This window comes from Tupaia chinensis, unplaced genomic scaffold (genome assembly GCF_000334495.1).
Source record: "Tupaia chinensis unplaced genomic scaffold, TupChi_1.0 Scaffold150006_1, whole genome shotgun sequence".
NCBI lineage: Eukaryota > Metazoa > Chordata > Mammalia > Scandentia > Tupaiidae > Tupaia > Tupaia belangeri.
The window spans coordinates 3788735-3799483 of record NW_006209847.1 but is presented as its reverse complement, the minus strand read 5'-3'; positions in this window follow the sequence as shown (position 1 = coordinate 3799483).

Genomic DNA, 10749 nt, shown 5'->3' with positions numbered 1-10749 from the left:
CACGAGACCCACCCTTGATCCAACATTGAATGGAATCTATGATCCCTATTGTTGAAAACTTTAAACTTGTGGCCCTTCTCCCTTTACTTGCAGGTATCACATTTTCAATGGTTCCCCTGGAAGACAACTGTATATAGCAGAGATAGTGTAATGGGAGAGGGGGAAAGGGCAGAAGGTCAAACATAGGATAAAAAAACATATATGTATGTATACATTGTATGAAAGTCGAAATGGAATATTATTGATGCTTGATTAAGTCACTATGTAGTTTGTCCTAGATGGGAAACTACATTTAGAATGTTGTGATGATGCTCAGGGAATGAGTGTTAGGTAATATAATATTTAAAAAAAAAAAAGAAAGAAAGAAATGTTAGCTCTTCTTCCTTTTTTATTTTTAAAGAACTATTTCTTTAATTCCACTTGTCATTATTATTTTTTAATTTGACAGACAGAGACAAAGAGAGAGAGAGAAAGGGAAATTGAGAAGCAAGCCACCAGGTCCAGGACTTAAACCGGGGTCACCCATATGGGAGTCCAGCATCCCTATCCACCATGCCACCTGCCGGCCCTGAGAAATGCTAGCTCTTCTTCCTTAGGTCCCATCCTTAAGTTTTGGTGCTGAGGGACCCCTTCCCTCTCTACGTTTTCAATCTGGCGGAGGTTCTATATCTGATTGCTTTTTGTCAAGGAACTACACAAAGCCTGTGAGAGACACGGCCAGACAGATGTCTGATTGGTCCCCTCTGGGAGGCACCCACACTTTGTCTGTTGTGACACACTTCATGGGAAGGGGGACACAGAGGCTGATGGGAGGGCTTTCCCTGTAGAGGTGGGTAGGCAGAGTAGTGAATCAGGTTGCCAGTTCCGTCCTTGGAAGCTAGGACATAAGTTCTTCTCTACGAAAAACATCCTCCTGGAGCCCGTCCTGGCTCTCCTACAAAGACCCACTGCAGAGCAAAACCTGCCCACTCTGTCTGGGAAAGGAGAGGACGGGCATCACCCTACCATGTGAACTACGTACAGTGTTGTTACTGGCACCCCTGGCCACTCCGAGCAGTTTCCCTAGGCTGACTCCTGGCTACAGATAGCCCAAGTCATTCTGCCCTGGGCACAAATCTACATGAAGAGGGAAAAAAAACAATGCACTGTTTCAGCCACCAGTGTCATGCCCCCAGTGCTAAACCCAGGCTCCAATCCTGCATGGCTCCCCCGAAGAGGAGCCTTTAACAGCCCCACCTCCATATGTTCCGGTTAGCTGGCTAACACAGCCAGTAATCAAAACCTAGTCCTCATTTGTTTCCCTGGGGCATAAAGAGCAGCCCAAGGAGCCAGCACCAGCTCTGCCAGCTCATGGGGGAGGCCACCAGCCACCTGAATCCCTCACCTAGATTCTGCCTCAGCTCACAACCTGGAATCAACTATGTGAATTCTTGGGAGCTGCAGAATTCTGTAGAATTTGGATCCTAGGTTTTGAATCATGGCTGGGGCACTGCCCCAAGGATAGTCTGCTCAGCAGGCTGACCTCTGGGCATTACTCTGGGCCCTGATTGGTGGCCGGTAAGAGGGTAAACATCTACACGGACTCACGATATGCCTTTGCTACCTACATGCTCATGGAGCTTTGTACCGAGAGGACTCCTCTTGGCAGAAGGGAAGACAGTTAAAAGCGAAGAGGAAATCTGCCAATTATTAGAAGCAGTCTGGGAGCCCAAGGAAGTGGCGATCATCCAATGTAGGGGACACCAGAGGGGGTAAGACTTCATCACCCTGGGAAACCAATTGGCAGACCAGACAGCCAAGGCTGCCGCCTACCGAACCACTGCTGTGGCCAACATGTTACCACTCACAAGCCTCCCAAAAGCCCCCTACCACCACCACTTACACTTCTGATGAATGTCGCTGGGCAAAGTCAGAAGGAGCAGCCTTGGGAGAAGACGGATGGTGGAGACTGCCAGATAAAAGAATATACATACCTCAGTCCCTGGGATATTTATTAGTAAAGCAGCACCACGAGCTGACTCACCGGGGAAAGACTAGCTAGGGTAATACTGCTTTTTGAGTCACCTACCAGTATTGTGTGCAACTGTGAGCATGCAGTGCAAGACCTGTCCTAGAAATAACTCCACCCAGGGGCCAATGCTTGCTAGAATACAAGCCACTGGAAGGATTCCCCTGGAATTGCCTGAGGCAGACATCACGGAAGTGCAACCATGCTGGGACCATAAATACTTACTAATCCTGGACTTCACTTATTCAAACTGGGTGGAAGTCTTCCCTACATGAACTGAAAAGGATAAAGAAGTTAGTAGAGCCCTTTTGAAGGAAGTTATACCTGGGTTTGGGCTTCCTCTTATGATTGGGTCAGATAATGGCCCTACTTTCATGGCCGAAGTTACACAGGGTGTGGCAAAGGCCTTGGGCATGAAATGGAAGCTTCACACTGCTTATCGACCTCCGAGTTCTGGAAGTGTTGAACAAATGAATCGCACCTTCAAGTATACCCTGGCTAAGCTCTGTCAGATCACTGGGTGGATGTCTTCCCACTGGCCCTACTCTGAGTTCGATGTACACCCCTAAAACAAGGTTATTCCCCTTATGAGATTCTGTTTGGGCGGCCACCCCCTTTAGTTACCAAGGCCCGAATGGCTGATGTTTGTGAGCTAGGAGAGGCAGTCCTGACTCAGGAACTGGTGGCCTTGAGAAAGACTTTAAAGAAAATAGCCCGTGCCACCTTAGAAAGAACCCTCATTCCCCTTGGAAACTGGTACATGAACATGAGCCCAGGGCTCTCGTGTGGGTTAAAAATTTTTAAAAAAGAATCAGTGCAGCCCATCTGGTTGGGGCCGTATATTGTTGTGCTTGTTATCCCTACTGCAGTTAAGGTTGCGGGGCTAGCCCTGTAAATCCACCACTTGTGAGGGAAGCAAGTCACAGCACCAGAGGACTCTGGGACCTGGACAGTGAAAATCCACCCTGAGCAGCTGACTAAAATAACCTTCCAGAGGACCAAGACCTGTCATCGAGAGCATAGCCCAGCTGCAGCCACTCCAGGGCTGGCTGTTCTACACATGGAAGAAGCTTGAGGAGTCTACAGCTCTGCTTTGGTCACCCCACACACTGACCAGCTTACACATGGTGGAAACTTGCAGAGTCTACAGCCCTGCATTGTCACTCTGGACGCTGACCAATCTCCTCACGGCAGAAGCTTGAGGACAGCGACAGATGACACCCCCACCATACCCTTACAATGTCCTGCTCCTCACCCTTCCTGTAGTGCTGGCTGTGCTTCTCTCCATTAGTCTGGCAGCAGTGGCTCCAAGGGACTGGAAGTTATGGGAGAGGTTTTTGCTAGCAATAGTATACCTCCTGGTAGTAGGGATCTTGATAGGCCTAAGATGCCCAGGTTAACTAACCAGAGGCATTTTCATTGGGGCTCTGTTCCTAATACCGATTTTGCATTAATAATATTCTTGACCCTGGGCCTTGCTCTGTTTTTTTTTTTTTTTTTTGACAGGTTTTTGCTATAGTGCACGTGCGCTTGCCAGCCAGCCAGAGAGAGAGACAGAAAGATAGAAAGCGAGAAATCACCCCCTGGGGGGATGGTCACACTGCAATCCCTTCTTCTCCATTCTCCTCTTGGGATCTTGGGCACGCATGCACACGCGCCCTGCATGAGTTTAAGCCACCAGGTCCAGGATTCGAACTGCGGTCGATTATGCGGGAGTCCAGCGACATAGCCATTACACTAACTGCTGGTTCCGGGCCTTGCTCTCTTACTGAGGCTGACAGGCCCCCACCTCCCCCCTCCCCCAAATGGTGCGACCACACTATCCAGCAAGCCACTATTCAGGTGCAACTGGGTGCCTACCTACCAATGTTAGACCACCTGCCCAGGATTTACACTCCTATAGCTATTCCGGGACCCCTGAACCAGCTGGCATTTGTGCACCAGGGGCGAGGCTACAAGTCTTGCCTTGACTTGGTCACCCTCCAGAAGTGCCAGGACCATGGAATACCCTATTTTGTGGGCAAAAGCAGAGGGAGCCATGACTGTTACAATTGTCCCCCTGCAGGGAAATTGGTCTGCTACCCAGGTCTCAGACAGTAAGGGCTCTGGACTTGGGCCCCATAGCTACTGCCTCTCCTGGGGTCCCTAGTAGTTATCCTTTTAAAATTGGCAGAGGGCCATGTGTCCTTAACCTGTTTAAATGATTTGTAACCGCCTGCCTTAAAGCCATCAAGTATCAACTACTTGTCAATGCCCCACTGTTAATTGACCTCATTGAGTATAGTTGAGGAGGCTCAAGAGGGAGAATAATGTGGAAGGACACTGAATTCATGAATAACTCGGGATTCACAGCTGCCTGAAATTTCTGCCCTCCAGCAAACCTTCTGCCCCTCCCTGGAGCTACAGGATAACCTGAAATCTTGAATTGATTCACCATCTTGTATAGATTAGTTCCTCCCTTTGACCGCTGTGTAGGGTGTGTTCTGAGCCCATTCCCCATCTGGAGACCTCCCCTTCCCCAACTCAGAATGTGTCCAACCCCCAGTTGGGGCCGGAGATTTAGAATATTAACTTCTCCATGCCCACTGACGTGGGAGAGAGAGAGAGAGAAAGAGAGAGAGAGAAAGCAAGAAAACAAGTCATCAGGTCCAGCACTCGAGCAATTATCAGCCATGTGGGAGTCCAGTGCCTTAACTACCATGCCACGTGCTGTCCCCTCATTTATTTCTTAACATTTCTAACTCTGGGGACAAGCAGGTGGCATGGTGGTTAAGGGTGCTGGATTCCCACATGGCAGACCACGGTTTGAGTCCTGGACCTGGTGGCTTGCGTTCTCACTTTCTCTCTCTCTCTCTCTGTACCTCTCTGGTCAAATAAAATAAATAAATAAAGTTAAATAAAATAATTCTTTTTAAAAATAATAAATAAACTTTTTTTTTTCTGACTTCATTACTTATGAGGGGGCATTCATGAATTCAATCTCTTCTTGCCTTATGAGAACTTCTCTAAGGGGAAACATTTTAGAGGTTTCCCTAGGAGTCCTCAAAGGGAGGGGAAATTTTTCAAGGTCTTTCTTATATTGTTCTAATTCCTCCTTAAGCTAGGGTATGGATTCATGGGGGCTGAGGGTTCAAACTCTGTAGGGATCCGAACATTTATGTATGAGGTTGCCTGGTTGCCCCATGCCTGCTTGCAGTGTCGCTTCCACTTCTTCCATCCTCTGAATAACAATCTTGGGTTATCTGCAGTCCTGTGAGAAGTGTACCCAGGGAGAACATGCCACTCAAAATGGGTGGTATAGAAATATTTAGTGAGAGAGAGAGAGGACACTGTGGCTTTCACAGGAAAACTGATTTATTCCAGGGCTAAGGTTGCAACAACAAACCATAACAAAAGAAGACAATGTGAGGGAGCACCTTAAAGTGGATACGATCTTTGTGCTTACACTGCAGGACATGCAAAAGCTCTACACAAAGGCATAATCTACTGCTGGGTGATATTAACTGGATTGGATCCAGTTGTCTGACTGGGTCAGACAGAAACTAGCAGTAATCTGAGCATTAGCCAGAGAAAGCCAGGAGAGACTTATTTAGAACCATGAGGTGCTCTGCAACTGAAGCACGCAGCCCTGGCATTCTCCAAGAGAGATGCCAGGTGTTAGGTTAGAGGCCTGGGCAGCTTGGATGTAGAGGTTGGATGCCACGCTACAGTTGGCTGATGCAACCCGGATCTAGTCTGTCATCAGACCTGCACTGCACTTGAATCTAACCCGGATATAGCACATGGTGCTCTACTCTGTACACGGCACCAGACCCGATGAGGCACAGTAGTCTGCTCTCCGCCTAAATCATTACCATACATAGACTGTTTCTACCTATAAAACACTCTCTCTCCCTATACCCTTATAAAAATCACTAAACCCCTCCCTAGGGCATGACTTCTCTGGCCATCTCTCTCTTTGTTGGACCAGCAAACCTTACCTGGGAGTGTTCTCAATAAAGGTTCTACATTTCTATTTCCTCGCATGGTTGACTCATTCCTTACATTTGGTGCTGAGACCCTGGAGGAGTTTTGTGTCCCACAGTCCTCATGAGGTCCTCTCCTCCCCTGAACCAGGAACCAACCCACCAGCGGCTGACTAGCCACCTGCCCTGGCCTCTGAAGGTAAGTCCACCTGTCCATGGTTTCTGGGACTCAAACCTCCGGGTTCCCTGTCCAAAAACCTAGCTGTTTCAGGGTCCCCTCCGACTCCTGGAGCTCAGGCGATTGTAGAGATATCCCAATACCCTACTACCCATCTCCCATTTGGCTCTGTGAGTGCATAAAGAGATTTGGGACACTTCTCCCTTTTCCACTTACTTGAGTCCCGGACACAATGGATAATAATGCCAAACCAAAGATGTCCCTGGGCTGTCTGCTCTGTAACTTCACCAAATTAGGACTTGTTCAGGACCTCTGCTGCAAGCAGCTGATATTCTATTCCACTGTGGCCTGGCCACAATACCCTTTGGACAATGGGTTCAAATGGCCTCCTCAGGGGACTTTTTTTTTTTTTTTTGAGAGATTTTCACTGTAGGGTGCGTGCGCTCGCCAGACAGACAGAGAGAGACATAGAGACAGAAAGTGAGAAATCACCCCCCAGGGGGGATGGTCACGCCGCAATCCCTTCTCCTCCATTCTCCTCTCAGGATCTTGGGCACGCACGCACACGCGCCCAGCGTGAGTTTTAAGCCACTGGGTCCGGGACACGAACCGCGGTCGACTACGTGGGAGTCCAGCGACATAGCCATTACGCTAACTGCTGGTTCCCATCCTCAGGGGACTTTTGATTACGATACCCTTACTGATTTGAATAACTATTGCCAAAGGGCAGGAAAATGGTTGGGGGTTCCATATGTCCAAGCCTTTTGGGACCTGTGCTCCTGCCCCTCCCTCTGCACCACCTGCACTACTGCCCAAGTCCTTCTCACAAATGGAACCCCACAGTTTAAGACCAAACGTCTCCTAGAGGACAATCTCTCTCCTACAGACAAACCACTCCAAACTCTTACCTCCCTTCCTTCCCAGCGTTCGCCCAGAGTGCCCTACCATACCCCAGAACTTCTACTTTGATGCCACCAGCCCCAGAACTTCTCAACCACACCTCCACCTTCACTGCTGCCACCTCCTCCTCTTCCACATCCTTTGCTCCCATCCCCTCTTCACTCGTCTCCTGTTAGTTCCCATACTTGCTCACACTCTCACCCTTCTCTCACCCCATCCCCCAGTTATAACCTCCTCTGTTCTCTCCAGGAAGTGGCAGGAACAGAGGGTATTGTCAGAGTCCACTATTGTCAGAGTTCACCCTTCTCTCTCCAAGATCTATCTCAAACAGAAAAAAAGACTTTTTTTTTTCCTCTGCTAACACTGTGGCTTTTATCAAATAGTTCCTTTATCTTACTCAGGCTTATAATCTTACTTGGCATGACCTCTATGCAATACTGTCCTCCACACTTACTGCAAATAAGAGAGAGCAAATCTAGGCTGCAGCCCAAGAACATACCAACCAAGCCCTTCTGGTCGACTCGACTCTACCAGTCAGACAAGTGGCTGTTCCTATTACCAACCCTCAATGGGACTATCAGGTAGGAAACTCTGGCCTAAAAAACCGAGACTATGTGATCCAATGCCTCCTGGCTGAAATGCAGGCTGTCTCTATCAAAATTGCCAGTTTTGACAAACTCTGGAATTCACCCAGGGGGCTAATAAAAACCCAGCTGTGTTCCTCAATTGCCTTACAGAGGCCTTAACATTTTTTAAAATTATTTTTTATTTAACATTATTTATTTATTCATCCATTCTAATTTGACCAGAGAGAGACAGACAGAGTGAGAGAAGAGAGAAAGCAAGCAACCAGGTTCAGGACTTGAACCACGGTCAGCCATGTGGGAGTCCAGCGCCCTTAGCCACCATGCCACTTGCCGGTCCCAGGCCTTAACTCTTTATATACAATTAGACCCTGCTTCACTGGCTGGGGCTGCAGTTTTAGCATCTCACTTTATTACCCAATCAGTGCCTGATATCCATAAAAAATTTAAATGGGCAGAGGATGGCTCTCAGACTCCTGTCTGTGATCTGGTGAAAATGATATTTAAGGTTTACAATGCCCAGGAGGAAGTGGTTGAAACTAAATGTCAAGCCTGCCTTCACCACAAGGTGGTATTCCAAACCCAGGCTCTAGTAGCAGCTCTGAGGCTGGTGGCCCCACAGGGCACAAGAATGAGGCTTCCTCATCTAAATTTGCTCCCCCAGGACCATGCTTCAAGTGTGAAAACATGGACCACTGGGCTTGACAATGTCCTTGCCCCCAACCACCCAACCACCCACCAAGCCATATCCCAAGTGTCGGCGTCCGCCCCCGGGCTTGGGTCTGGCTGAATCATGATGAGAGGGCTGCTGCTGAGGAAGAGAAAGAGGACGAGAAAGAGAAAGCCCTCCATCTTGCCAGGACTAGAGAGTTGGAAAGAACGAGACAAAGGGTTAGAGTAGAAAGGGACACAGGCAGCCTGAGCCTAGGTAGCCCAAGCAACTTGTGCCGGCCAGATGAACTGGACGTCTTTATTTATAGTACAAGAAGACATTACACATGTATGTTTCATGACACTTCATGGATTAGTTGCCAGGTTACAGACAATAAGAAGCAGTTAACAAATCTATAAGAGATTAGTCATACCAGGGGCAAGGTGTATCCCTTGGTGGTAATCCCATCTAGAGTAAATCTCGTCTTCCTTTCTAATGCAGAGAACTAGCTGTTAGGTGTGGGGAAGGAGCTAAAGAACTTCTCCATAAGGAGTGCACCACCACACCCAGAGTAGGCTAAAGAACCTTTCAGATGCAGAGCAGGGATTGGACTTTACTAATTGGGGTCAAGATGTTTCTTGAAGTCCATCAGATGTGTCTGTTGGAACGCCCCTAGTAATTTCCACCCTTGCTCTGTCTGCAGCCAAGGTCAGGGAAAGACAAGTTACAAGGTTCTGCCAAACCCCAAAAGAGCATGTGGTGTTTGCTCAGCGCATGTCCCCACACCTCAGACTCTCTCTCTTAAACGTGTCCCCACACCAAGTACAAACAGCCTGGTCATTGGGGAAGTAACTGCCCAATAACTGACTCATCCTCGGAGCCTTCCTGAGGAGGACAAGTCAACCAGGTGGTCCCCTCTTCAGAGCTTTTGGAGCTTGCTGCCTACTGAAGAGGCCTTACTCAAAGACCCCCATCAGCCTCACAGAGTCCAGGGTAATGCTACAGGTAGTGAGTAAGTCCATCTCCTTTCTTGTGGACATGGGGACTACGTACTCTGTCCTTCCCTCAGGACCACTTTTTCCTTCTCAGATCTTGATCATGTGGAGAAGTCCGACCCAGTGGGGCCCCAGGATCTGTTTTGAGCTTTTGACCTTTGAGCACAGCCTTGGTCAGCTCAGGACATTGGCAAGGCCGCTGCTATATGCCACCACTCCCCCCCCACACCCCCCAATCTATGAGCAAAGCTTGGGTCAATTCAGCATGTTGGCAAGACCGCTTGCTGTATGCTCCGGAAACTGCGGTAGCCTTGCTGGGAAATGAACCCCCTCTGACTCCCCGATTTACTACTATAAAAGAATTACATAGTTCTCTCATACATCTTTGTAGTAAGATTTCCCGAAAGTTCCCCGACTGCTCCCCTTTACCCTGACCACTTACTGTTAATTACAACACTTCATCCCTGTGGTCACAAGGGAGGGTGTGCTGAAGTCCTTCTTGACCTTTGGAAAGCCTTTCAAGACACATTTAATATAAGCTGAAAAATAACCTCTTAGGCCAAAACCCACTTTAAAGTTTTTCATTAACTTGTTAGTCACATTACTGCCAGTTGAAAAAACTGTCCCCGCCCTCACCAAGTGAACAATAACTTCACCCCTTCAGGATAGGTAAATATATTAGGATTCCTTTAATTAAATTTTAGATCTTTATAGAATTATATAAATATCATTCTTTATTGAGATCCATAAGAACTAATATCTATATTTGAGATTTTCCTTTTTAGCATTGTACCCACTAATCGCAAGACGGCTGCCGCTGAGTATTGGCTGATAATTAACTCTGCTTGCTGGAGCTATTCTCCAAAACCACACTCTCAGAAATTCCCAAAAGCCTGCTTACATCAATCAAACAATTGTTGAACTGTATCAATGATTAATAGACTTGCCCTTAATCAAACCCTGAATGGAATCTATGATCTCTAGTGTTAAAACTTTATGAATTGATAATTAGAACACGTAGCCCCTCACCCATTCACTTGTATGTATCACATTTTCAATAAAAAGGCACGATGATTCCTAGCAGTTGTCACTCTTCAAAGAGAGATCTCAGGAGAATGTCTGACTCAGGACGTGCATGAAAAGGCACCAAGGCCTCAGGCTTTCTTTCCAGCACTGCCTCTGACGAGTCAACCCACCCCCGCTGAGGCTGGTCCCGGGCAGTCATGGGAATAAATGGCACATCCTTCTGCCCACCTAGGACAGTCACCCTAGCTTGCCATATAGATGGATGACCTTTCTCCCACTCCTTCCTAGTTATGCCATCATGCCCAGTCCCCCTCCTAGGCAGGAACATCCTTCACCAACTGGGAGCTATCCTCCAACTTCCAACTGCAGCCCCTGCAACTCACTTTCTCCTCCCTTTCATCTGCTCATCCATTGACTCTAATCTCTCTGGCCTTCCCTCCT